The sequence below is a fragment of the Rosa rugosa genome, chromosome 7 (genome assembly GCF_958449725.1).
Source record: "Rosa rugosa chromosome 7, drRosRugo1.1, whole genome shotgun sequence".
NCBI classification, from domain to species: Eukaryota; Viridiplantae; Streptophyta; class Magnoliopsida; order Rosales; family Rosaceae; genus Rosa; species Rosa rugosa.
In genome coordinates this window covers 13,641,194-13,653,240 of record NC_084826.1, presented here as the reverse complement: position 1 = coordinate 13,653,240, position 12,047 = coordinate 13,641,194, and the positions used below count along the sequence as shown (strand labels likewise).

Below are 12,047 nucleotides of genomic sequence, written 5' to 3'. Positions count from 1 at the left end.
GGGTCACATGCACTTGTTGTTGATCAATTATCTACTGTATCTATTCTTAGTAACGTGCAGGATGCATTGACGGATTGAAGGATCCAAAATGGACAAAGGCAATGAATGAAGAATTGGAAGCTCTTCAAAAGAATTCAACATGGGAGCTAGTACCTATGCTGGTTGGAAAGAAGACTGTAGGATGTCGTTGGGTATTTACTGTGAAGCTTAATGCAGATGGAACTATTAATAGATATAAGGTGAGGTTGGTTGCCAAAGGATATACACAACGCTATGGGATTGATTATGAGGAGACTTTTGCACCTGTGACAAAGATTAATACTGTCCAGATTCTAATCTCACTTGCAGCAAACAAAGATTGGCCATTGCACTAGTTTGATGTGAAGAATGCGTTTCTTAATGGGAATTTGGAGGAACAAGTGTACATGCATGTGCCCCCAGGTGTTAAGAATTACCCAAGTGACGTTGGCAAGGTATGTAAATTAAAGAAGTCTTTGTATGGCCTGAAGCAGTCTCCAAGAGCTTGGTTTGGAAGATTTTCAAAGTCCATGAAAGTCTTTGGATTCAGACAGAGCAATTCTGACCATACCTTGTTTATCAAACACAAGAATGGTAAGATTACAGCTCTTATATATTGTGTATGTTGATGACATGATTGTTACAGGGGATGATCCGAAAGAGATGAATGAATTGCAAAAGTATCTGTCAAAGGAGTTTGAAATGAAGGATCTGGGACAACTGAAGTATTTTCTGGGTATTGAAGTTGCAAGGTCGAAGAAAGGGATTTTGCTTTCACAAAGGAAGTATGTATTTGATTTACTTGCTGAAACGGGGATGCAGACCAATGGAGACACCCATTGAGATGAATCACAGACTTGCTATTTATCCTGATCAAGTTCCAACTGATATAGGGAGGTATCAACGTCTTATAGGAAGGTTGATTTATCTTTCACATACTAGACCTGATATTGCTTATGCTGTGAGTGTTGTTAGTCAATTTATGCATTGTCCTAGTAAAGAGCATATGGATGCAGTCTTTCGTATTTTGAGGTACTTGAAGATGGCTCCAGGTAAAGGGTTATTGTTTCAGAAAAAAGATGAATTGGAAGTTGTTGGGTACACAGATGCAGATTGGGCTGGTAATAAAACTGACAGACGTTCTACATCTGGGTACTTCACTTTTGTTGGAGGGAACCTTGTCACTTGGCGTAGCAAAAAGCAGAAAGTCGTTGCCAGATCAAGTGCAGAAGCTGAGTTCCGAGGTATGGCACATGGAGTCTGTGAAATGTTGTGGATTCGTAATGTCTTGAAAGACCTGGGTTACAAGCTTAAAAAGCCTATGGATTTGCATTGTGATAATACAGCTGCCATTGAGATTGCACATAATCCAGTTCAGCATGATAGAACAAAACATGTAGAGGTTGACCGTCATTTTGTTAAACAAAATCTTGACAGAAAGGTTATTTTTTTTCCATTTGTAAACTTAGAGGAGCAATTAGCTGATGTTCTTACTAAAGGAGTGTCCAGGAAGGTATTTGACAGCTCGGTTGACAAGTTGGGCATGATAGACATCTATGCACCAACTTGAGGGGGAGTGTAGAATCGCTATAAATCTGTATGTAATTAGGATATCATGTAATTATGGAAAGTTTGGTTCCTATTAGAGTTAGACTACTCCTTTGTACTTGTATATATACTCTCATTGTGGGATGAATAGAATCATCGAATTAACCCTGAATTGAAGTATTCTTTTCTACTGATTCAATTTTCACTCTTTATAAGGACAGATGTGAAATGGATAGGAAGGCATTCTTTTAAATGGATAGGATTTTAAGGCCACAAGGCAATATAATTTTCAGGGATGATGTTGATATGGTTGTGAAGGCTAAGCACTCCTATATGCAATGCAATATGAATATATGATGCCAGAATTGTAGACCATTGTGATGCCCCGGAAATTCGTATTTATTTTCCGAGGATTTTTCAGAATTAATTTTATGGTTATTGGACTGTTTCGTGGCTCGTGGACGGAGCGGAAGTGTTTCGGACGAATTTTTATTCAAAAAGTATGGTTTTAGGGATGTTGCTAAGGTTGAATTTTTATACGTTGGGTTTCTCTGAAAACTTCCTTCACGAAAGTTGTAGAGCGCGTCGATACGAGTTCGTGGACATGCGGAACGCAGAAATCGGAGTTCGTATGAAGACGTTATGGTCATTGGAAAAAGTTTTCATTTTGGTAAATATGGGAAATTTCCGGAAAAATATCAGAAAAATCAGATTTTCCCTTTTTAGAAAGTTTTTCTCTCTCCTCTCTCCCGAGTTTTCCCGAGCAGCCAACTTCACCGGCCACCAATCGACGAGATTCTTGTCCCTATCTCTTCGCCTCACTCCCATCTACGACTCTGTGGAGTTTCACGACGTGGGTCGGCCTGTGCACAACGTAGCAACTCCGGGAAGTTTGGCACCCGAGCTGCAAATCGCTTTGATCGGAGTCGGCTATTCCGGCCACCATAGCCGGTGTTTCTTGAGGGCTTTTGGAGCCCAGAGGACGTAGACGCTTCTCCCAAGGTGGCTTGCATCGTTTCAACTTGTGGAGATCGAATTTTGGAATTTGGGATTCTAGGGTTCATCGGAATTCAAAGCTTTTGAGGTAACTTCCGGCCATATGACTTTGATTTAGACTTTGTGCTAGTTATGAAAGTTGTAATTAGAGTTGAGATGAAGAACTTTGGTGTTGGAAGTTTTGCCAAATTCTGACTTTGGGCCGGCGGCAGTGCCGCCACTGTGGTGGTGTTTTCCGGCAGTTTCCAGCCACCTCAGGGATAGTTTTTGTTCCTGATTTCAATCTATTCGTCGATACGAGCATTTCGATATATAGTTTGTAATTTTTGGAAATCGTATGAGCAAGTTATGAATTTTCCAAGTTTTAGGGTTTTCGGTTCGATCGATTTTCTATCCGTGAGGATTCGGCCGTCCGATCTACTTGTAGTTTTGATATGTTGATCGTACTAGTATTTCGGAGACCTCGGGTGGTCTCGGATGAAGTTTCGCCTCGATTGGCGTTACTTTTGGATTGTTGGATTGATTTGGGAGTTTGGAAATTAATTGTTTTTAGTGTTTCGGATACTAAATCGAGGTCGTATTTTATTAGGTGTTTGACGGAATTGTGTGAGCAGAGTATGGATGATTTTGTGCTTGTCTTGGTTTGGGTGAAGACGCAGCAGGATTTGGAGGTGAGTAAATCTCACGTGGTTCATTTACGAACGGATTTATTTATTACTCGGAATTACTTGTTTAATTGTTAAATCATTTTCGAAACAAATTATTTGTTTTAAAATATATGAACTTGATCGACAACGGTTCATGGGTAAGTTAAAACAATGTTTTGATATAAAATGATTTTCGAGAAGTATAATTTGTAAAACTATAGTTGGTATTAGTAGACATTCCTGAGTGGATGACTACGTATATATATATATATATATATATATATATATATATTACGTGAAATATATATATAGATGGTGTGGCATTGTGTGAAGTATAATAATTGTGATTTTATTTAGATTATTATATTGGAGCATTTACTCTTGTCGGAAATGTGAATTGTTGATTTATTTGTGTGGAAAGAGTATTTGAAGTTTTGATTTGGTTTTAGATTGTAAACCAAGTATTGTAAAGAGTACCTTGTGTTGTGGGGTAACTGGGTTGTATGCGTGCGGTCATGGTGGTAACTGGGTTACGGCATCATGAGTACATGATCTATGGTATGCGTACGGTCATGGTGGTAGCTGTGTTACGGCATCATGAGTACGTAGTCTGTCATATGCGTGCGGTCATGGTGGTAACTGGGTTACGGCATCATGAGTACGTGGTCTGTGGTATGCGTACGGTCATGGTGGTAACTGTGTTACGGCATCATGAGTACGTAGTCTGTCGTATGCGTGCGGTCATGGTGGCAACTGGGTTACTGCATCATGAGTACGTAGTCTGTGGTATATGTATGGTCATGGTGGTAACTGGGTTACTGCATCATGAGTACGTAGTTTTCGGAGAATGTTTCTGGTGTTATTTCTTTAATTTATACGTGAGATTTGGATTACTATGATTTTATTGATTGTTTTAGTGTAATTCCCTGAACTAAATTTTATGCAGGGATTACTATGATTTCTATTATTTGTTTTAATGTAATCTCCTGAACTAAATTTCTATGCAGGAGTTGCTATGATTTGAATTGTGTGATTTTAGGTGATCTCCTGAACTAATTCTCTATGCAGGGATTACTAATTATTACCGAGTGTGATTGTATGTTTGGTTGTGTTTTGTGGAGTTAAATGTTGTTGCTTTAATTTATCTCACGAGTTGAGAAATTATAAGCATGAGTGACGTGAGTCATTTTAATTAAGTTTACTCATACGAGCTTAAAAAGTTTACCGGGTTTGTTGTTTACAATCCCGGTGCACTATTCCATGGTGTAGAAGTTATTGTGCAGGTCAGTGTAATCATCATCGAAGCTGAGGTTTTGTTGCTGTCGTAGCTTGGACGTAGTATGATATTTTGGTTCTAGTCTTCCGTTATGTTGTGAGTGTGGAGGGTGCGTTTACTTATTGAATTGTTATTCGGTTTAATTTGTAAACACTTGGTGATGTGATATTTGACTCTAGAGAACGAGTCGGTGTTGACATTGTGAGTTCAGTTTGTTTGTTGCTTAGTTTAAATGAAAAATTTTCTAAGTGTCTTTTTGTGATTGTTTGTTCTCGCGTTTCGGATTTGAATTCTTTTATTCAAAATTCGGGGCGTGACAACCATGAAGAGGGTCCTCATCATAGATAAAAGCTATTGTTGGCGGCTAAGCAATACTGGACAACACTAGTATCAAACCAAAAAAAGGGAAAATTTTGCAAACAGTACACCAAATAAAGGTCACTAATAATTCTTATACACAAAGTTTCAAACCAAACATTTCGGTACACGAAATCTGAAACTCGACCCACTATCAGTACACGACGTCAAATTTTGACACCAAAATGTCCATTATGCCCTCAGTTCTTTTTTTTTTAATAAATTTTTTAATTATACAAAATAAGCTTGAGGGCTAAAATGGTCATTTTATGACCGAATAATTATACAAAATAAGCTTTGAAAGAGGTGAGGTTCGAACCCCCAACCTCTTCCACAACAGCCACACTCCCCACCGCTGGAGCAGGAGCTACACTCAATATGTTATGTACAAACTTCATATTTATACTCTTTTTAGGCAAGGCCGAATAATTATACAAAATATATAAACCTTGACAGACATGAGGTTCGAACCCCCAACCTCTATCATAAAAGCTCAACTCCCCACCACTGGAGCACGAGCTGCCAATTAAATGTTTCCTACAAATATAATATTTATACTCTCTTTAGGCGAGGCCGAATAATTATACAAAATATATAAATCTTGGAAGACATGAGGTTCGAACCCCCAAACTCTTTCATAAGAGCTCAACTCCTTACCACTGGAGCACGAGCTGCCTGTTACACAACTCCTACAAACTTTATATTTATACTCTTCTTAGGTGAGTATATAAATATTAAGATATATATATAGATATATACATACATATATTAATATCTTAGTCTTAATTTCCAAGCCTTATTTTATATATAGCAAAGAAATTAAGATATATATATATATATCACCTAAGATAATATTTAAATTTATCACCTAAGAAGAGTATACATACAAAGTTTGTAGCAATTGTCTAATGGGCAGCCCGTGTTCCAGTGGTAAGGATTTGAGCGCTTATGAAAGAGGTTGGGGGTTCGAACCTCATGTCTTCCAAGATTTATATATTTTGTATAATTATTCGGCCTCGCCTAAAAACAGTATAAATATTATATTTGTAGCAAATATTTTATTGGCAGCTCGTGCTCCAGTGGTGGGGAGTTGAGCTTTTATGATAGAGGTTGGGGGTTCGAACCTCACCTCTGTCAAGGTTTATATATTTTGTATAATTATTCGGCATTGCCTAAAAAGAGTATAAATATGAAGTTTGTACATAACATGTTGAGTATAGCTCCTGCTCCAGCGGTGGGGAGTTTGGCTGTTGTGAAAGAGGTGGGGGTTCGAACCTCACCTCTTTCAAAGCTTTTTTTGTATAATTATTCGGTCATAAAATGACCATTTTAGCTACAAAATTATTCGGCATTGCCTAAAAAGAGTATAAATATGAAGTTTGTACATAACATGTTGAGTATAGCTCCTGCTCCAGCGGTGGGGAGTTTGGCTGTTGTGAAAGAGGTTGGGGGTTCGAACCTCACCTCTTTCAAAGCTTTTTTTGTATAATTATTCGGTCATAAAATGACCATTTTAGCCCTCAAGCTTATTTTGTATAATTAATCCAAAAAAAATTTATTAAAAAAAAAAGAGAACTGAGGGCATAATGGACATTTTGGTGTCAAAAATTGACGTCGTGTACTGATAGTGGGTCGAGTTTCAGATTTCGTGTACCGAAATGTTTGGTTTGAAACTTTGTGTATAAGAATTATTAGTGGCCTTTACTTGGTGTACTGTTTGCGAAATTTTCCCCAAAAAAAAAGAAGAAAGAAGTAAAGAATCATAGGGCTTTTCTTCTTCCTTACTTTGACTGTTACATTTTTCTGTCCATAATTTGTCTATCAAGTTATTCTTTTCCGGCACCCATTTCTATAGTGCGATAGATACTTGGGATTGAAATTTGCATACCAATGAAAAGTAAAGGTTTTCGACAAAAAAAAAAATTAGATTTTTTTTTTCCTCTTTTGTGTCTTTATTGGTAATTTAACATGAGTTGACAAAGTCAACTATAACTTAGAAAAATAGAGAGGTCTAAGTGCCAATTATGGAGGTATGAATAGAAGCTCTCATCATTCTAGTTAACTCGATATAAAATTTCCTCCCGAATTTTTGTTTTTTATTGAAATCTCTAAATTTACTCACTTGATCCCCTTGCCTTTTACATCTCATATCAAATTTTCAAATACTAAATTTACTCACTAAACCCCACTCAAATTCCTCAAATAACCTCACTCATAAAAATTGCAAAAAAACTATTATTTTTATTTCAATGATTTAATTACTCTATAAATCTTAATTACATGTCTATTCTTTAATTATATAATATAAATCACTTATCCAACAATAAAAAAAATGACACAAGGGATATGGGATTTCAAAAGTAAATCTCTAATCAACAAGAAAATGTTTTACATGAACTATTCTGTGTTTTTTTTTTAACCTTTTTTTTTTCTATTTTAGCTGTGCAAAAAAAAAAATCAAGAGTAATCATTGTTTCTCTAATATTTTTTTTTTCTCTAATTCTTGTACCTCATGATTAATTATTTCAATAATTATTTAGTTTTTTGTAATTACTTGCTCATTTTTTTTCGCAAATATAATGGATAGATTTAGGTTAAAATGGGATTTCTTTTGTTCTCCCTCACCTTGTATATGCCTTCAACATGTATGATGATAGAAATTTTTATGTCATATGATCTTATTCGTAGTTTTAGTTCTCATTTTTGAATCAAGGCAAAAAGCCAATATATTGATCACAACTCAGAATGACCATTACATACCCTCTTGCTACCAATTAGGGGTAGGCAAGAAGTTGTGCTAGTACCCACAGTGGTACGTAGAAACTAGGGCACTCATTTGACATTAAATACATTCGAAATAGCATGAATCTCCATTCGATACTACTCTAGAAGATCCGCTAGAAGCACAGAAAGTGCATTGCTCCCTAAAAAACTTAGGAAATTATTGAAAGTAAGCTAAGTTACTAACATAATGCAAGCCCAAAACAACTAGACCCAATTTATTCAGGCCCAAATGGGAACAACCCAAGGACAACTTCACCAAAGCCTAAGCAAACTGGCCCAAACCCGGCCTAAACCAGTCATCTTCGTCCCATGTCGCCTCCCATCACCGCCACGTCCTACACTACCACAACCAACGTCGTCGCTGCATCCCGAAGCCCCGCTACCACAACTCTGACAACCGTGAACCCCAAAAACGGCTGAAAACCAAGCAAAACTCGAGACACCATGCCCTGAGTTTACCCGGAATCCAGACCGATGCAGTCCTCCGACCACCCTCATCACAGTCAGTGACCCCAGAATCACAGCAGGCCAATCACGCACACAGAGATGCCCAACCTCCACGAACACAGAGATGCCGCATCGAAACCACCGCCGAGGCACGATCTGCCCAACTTCGAGCAAACCATCCAAATCACGGCTCCCGAGCTCGACCATTAGAGTACACTATTTCCTCCCATTTGAACTTGATGATATTTACTGAATTATGGTACAATTTAAAAAATAAAAATGGAATGAAGTTGAAAGAAAAGAGCTTTTTATGCAAGCATACGTATCATTGTCAAGTATGAGAAATATTATGCCCAAAATTTGTCCATTCTACCCTCACTTTTTTTAATTAATCAATTATTTATTTTTGAATGTTTTTTTTTGTTTTTTTTTTTTGTTTTTATTTATTTTATTTTTTTCTGTTTGTCTCTCCATCTATTGGATTCCCATTTCACCTCCCTCAAATTGCTTCTCTCAGCTTCATCACAAGAACCCTAAACCAAAACCTCAACCATCTTCTCCAAACCCTCTCTTCCGCCACCACCTTGCCCCTAAAATCAAAACCTCAAAACCAGTAATCATTCCCACACCGGAAAACCCAACCCGTCAGAGTTCTCCGCCACCATCGCCCAGATCTCCGCCCTCAAAATCCTAACCCGAAGTCGCTTACGTTCGAGTTCGATGTTTGTGAGGAACAAAAACACGATCGCCATCGAAACCCAAGAGTCGTCGTCGCCGAAAGTGACCTGCATGGGCTAGGTTCGAGTCAGGCGGTCATCCTTCGTGGCTTCTTCGCGACCCGGAAGGTGAAGCAGTTGCTTGGAGCTTCGATTCAAACCCAAAATCGAGGTTGAGAGAGAAGATGATCCGATCTGGGGAGGAGACGACGAATGTCGACCGGGGGTTGTCACAGGTTGGGACTATGATACTGCCATAGTTCTTCGTCTTCTCCATTCTTTAATTTTGAAAATTGAATCAATTTCTAATTCATCGAATCGAACAAGAAGGAATGGTAATCCAATCATTCTGGGTTCATCGAACATGCCCAATCTCTTGTCAAACCCACTGTTTTGTCCGACTGTGGTTGCCAGAATTTGGCTCCTCATGGATTCTTGACATTGCTTGCCTGATCTGGGTTTTATGATGGTAAATGGTATTGTTGTTCAAATTTGTGATTGAATTAGGCATTTTAGTTTGTAATTTAATGGTAGCCACTTGCAATTGCTTTGTACCTAGTTTCTGTTGTTGCCGAGAAAGGCCAAGTTTGAAGTTTGGTGACCAATTGCTTGTTTGTTTTGTCAATTTTGAGTTTCAGTTTCTTTGTTGCTATGTCTGGAGGAAGAGTGTTTCAGTTTATTTGTTGCTATGTTTGGAGTTGGAAACGAAAATTGAAAGGAGGATAATAGTATGGTGAAGTTGAAGAAGAGAGAGAGAGAGAGAGAGATAGAGAGCTGGAAAAAGAATAGCTGGAAGAAGAAGAGAGAAACAGAAAAAGAAAAAAAAAGGGAAATGATGGAAAAGGTCACTTTAGAGAGTGAAATGATAAAAAGATCACCTAGTTTCCCACTTGATAAAAAGATCTATAATGAATTGTTAATAATATTAATTTAGTCCTTATGAATAATATGATAAATGTTAAAAAAGGTCAATTTTTAATTTTTTTGATTCCAATTCTACCCTTGAAGCCTAAAAACTGATCAATACATACATAGATTCACCAACCCAAACCCGCATCCCTCTCTCCCCCTCCTTGTCTCTCATTTTGCAAACCCTGAATTTCCCGAAACCCTAGAAATCTAATTTCGATTTCAATTCAGTCAAATTCCTGCAGTTGATTCGTTGATGATGGCCCACGGAAAAGTCAGTCTCACTCAAGAACTCCTCCCCTCGCCGATCTTCTCCACCACCAAAGGTTTGTGTTCTTAAGCTGCTCCTCTATCCTTATCTCTCCGCATCGCATTCGATTTCTTTCTTGTTTTTCTTCTCTGTAATTTTATTCCATTCTTTGCTAGATCTTTCTCTCTGTGGTTCTGGTATGCATTTGAAATTTTTGTTATCCAGCCAATTTTGAATTAGGGCTGCTACCTCCAAAGATTATGCTGGTATATGGATTAAGAAATTGTTGGATGTTGTTACTGGTTTGCATTTTGATTTTGATTTTGAGCTGTCTCAGACTCGGAGATGGCACTAAGGGAAGAGTTCGAGATGAACGTCGCAGGATCTTGAGAGGTGGAGCCTTCGATCAGTCAGATCCTTGGAAAGATTGACAGGTTCACTGAGATTGTGAGTGTTTTCGGTTCTTGTGGATCCGCAATTTTGATTTGTTGAGTTCATGTGATGTTTAGAAGGCTGAAGAAAGGCTGAAGAATCAGGTTGGTCGATTCATTTTAAGTCATTTTTCATTTTGATTTTACAGTATGTGCGTTTGATAATTAAATAGAAAAGAAACGGGTACGACCTATGGTGTGGTCACAATTGTTGTCAAGCAAGAACAATTGGCTTAATTGAATTGACGAATTGATTTTCTTGTAAGATTAGCAATTTGTTTGGAACACAGATGTATGGGCGTAATGTTGATTTTTCTGGGTGGGTGAATTCGTAGTAGGAGGCGAATATGCCTTTCATCTCCATTTCATGTTCATCACATCTTTGCACTGCTGGATTCCTTTGGAAGATTGTATGTGTTCAAGTGTGGTACAGTGCCCTCTTTGGCCTCGAATGCGATTGCAGGTCTACTTGTTCTTTTCCTGCTTAAACTGATAGGGCCAATAAATGTGGTTCCTTAAATTGTTGACCATTTTATTTTGATTCGGGCATTTTGAGACTTTAGATATTAAGCTATTGTATGGGAAACATAGCATGTTCCATAGTGTAGAAAACATCTTTTACAAAGTGTTTTGACTATGACAAAACATATGCTTTATTTTATTATCTTTTGTAGCCACTGCAACTTTGTGTTTAAATTTAGTAATTGACATTACACTGCGAAGCTAAATTGATGAACTTAAGTTGCCAGTGTTATTTTTATTTTTGGTGTGAAGTTGTCAGCGTTTTTTTTTTTTTTTAGCAGTTAGATTTGGAAGTTTCTTATGTTTTTTGGTTTACTTCTATGGATATTACACCTGTGGCATCATTAACTTATTTTTGAAATTTACATTAAATCCAGGAAAAAGCAATGTTTGGTGCCTCTATCCCAACAAAAATGTTGTGTTACAGGATGTCTTTGGCCAATAATCTTCAGCTGATCTGGAAGCTAAATTGACCAAGGTATTATTGTTTCAGTGCTATGTTTATGGGTGTTCTGTATGAGGGGTATTTGCTAAGTACAACTCTTGCTAGTCGTGTTTTTTTAATGGCACATAAAAAAAAATTCTAATATCAATGTGCTTCTTACATGGTGATCCCATTACATTTCCCGAAGAAGAGCCATAACTAGCGCTAGCTTTCGAAATAAATAAGAGCGTATCTATTGGGTTTTTTTTTTTTTTGGTCACCATTGAAAAATCCACCATACGGTTTGGTTCATTGATTTCACTAGAAGATGCATGCAAGGAGGGGTTGCTGCTCTGTTGGATTTGCACAAGGAGGATTTTCTGCTCTGTTTTGTGCAAGGAAGAGCTGTTCTTCTCTCATCCCCAGGGGTGCTTATATATACATGTAACATTTTAGTTTTTGTCAATTATTGTACTTCAGCTGTCAGTTGTTTAAGCATCTCTATTTTTGTGTTTGTCCTAATGGAAATATGGGTTTACATGCCAAGAGAACATAGAAACAAGGAGGAATGGTGATGTGCGCTACAGTACTCGTTATCATGTGCGCTTTCATGTTGGTTCTCCTAGTCCTCAAAGAGATACTTCTTTTATCTAAGTGGACAGTTGGTTCCAAATTTTGGCTCCATTCTAATTGTCATAACCCTTCCTTGAGAGGCTTCAACA

At 37.6% G+C, this 12,047-nt stretch overlaps 1 long non-coding RNA gene across 1 annotated transcript; it reads left to right on the top strand.

Moving 5' to 3' along the window:
* Nucleotides 1-9,884: 9,884 nt before the first annotated feature.
* Nucleotides 9,885-11,615, top strand: LOC133723509 (uncharacterized). Its single transcript, XR_009853077.1, has 3 exons — nucleotides 9,885-10,024; nucleotides 10,286-10,842; nucleotides 11,279-11,615. It is a non-coding gene; the product is annotated as an uncharacterized LOC133723509 (long non-coding RNA).
* Nucleotides 11,616-12,047: the final 432 nt, after the last annotated feature.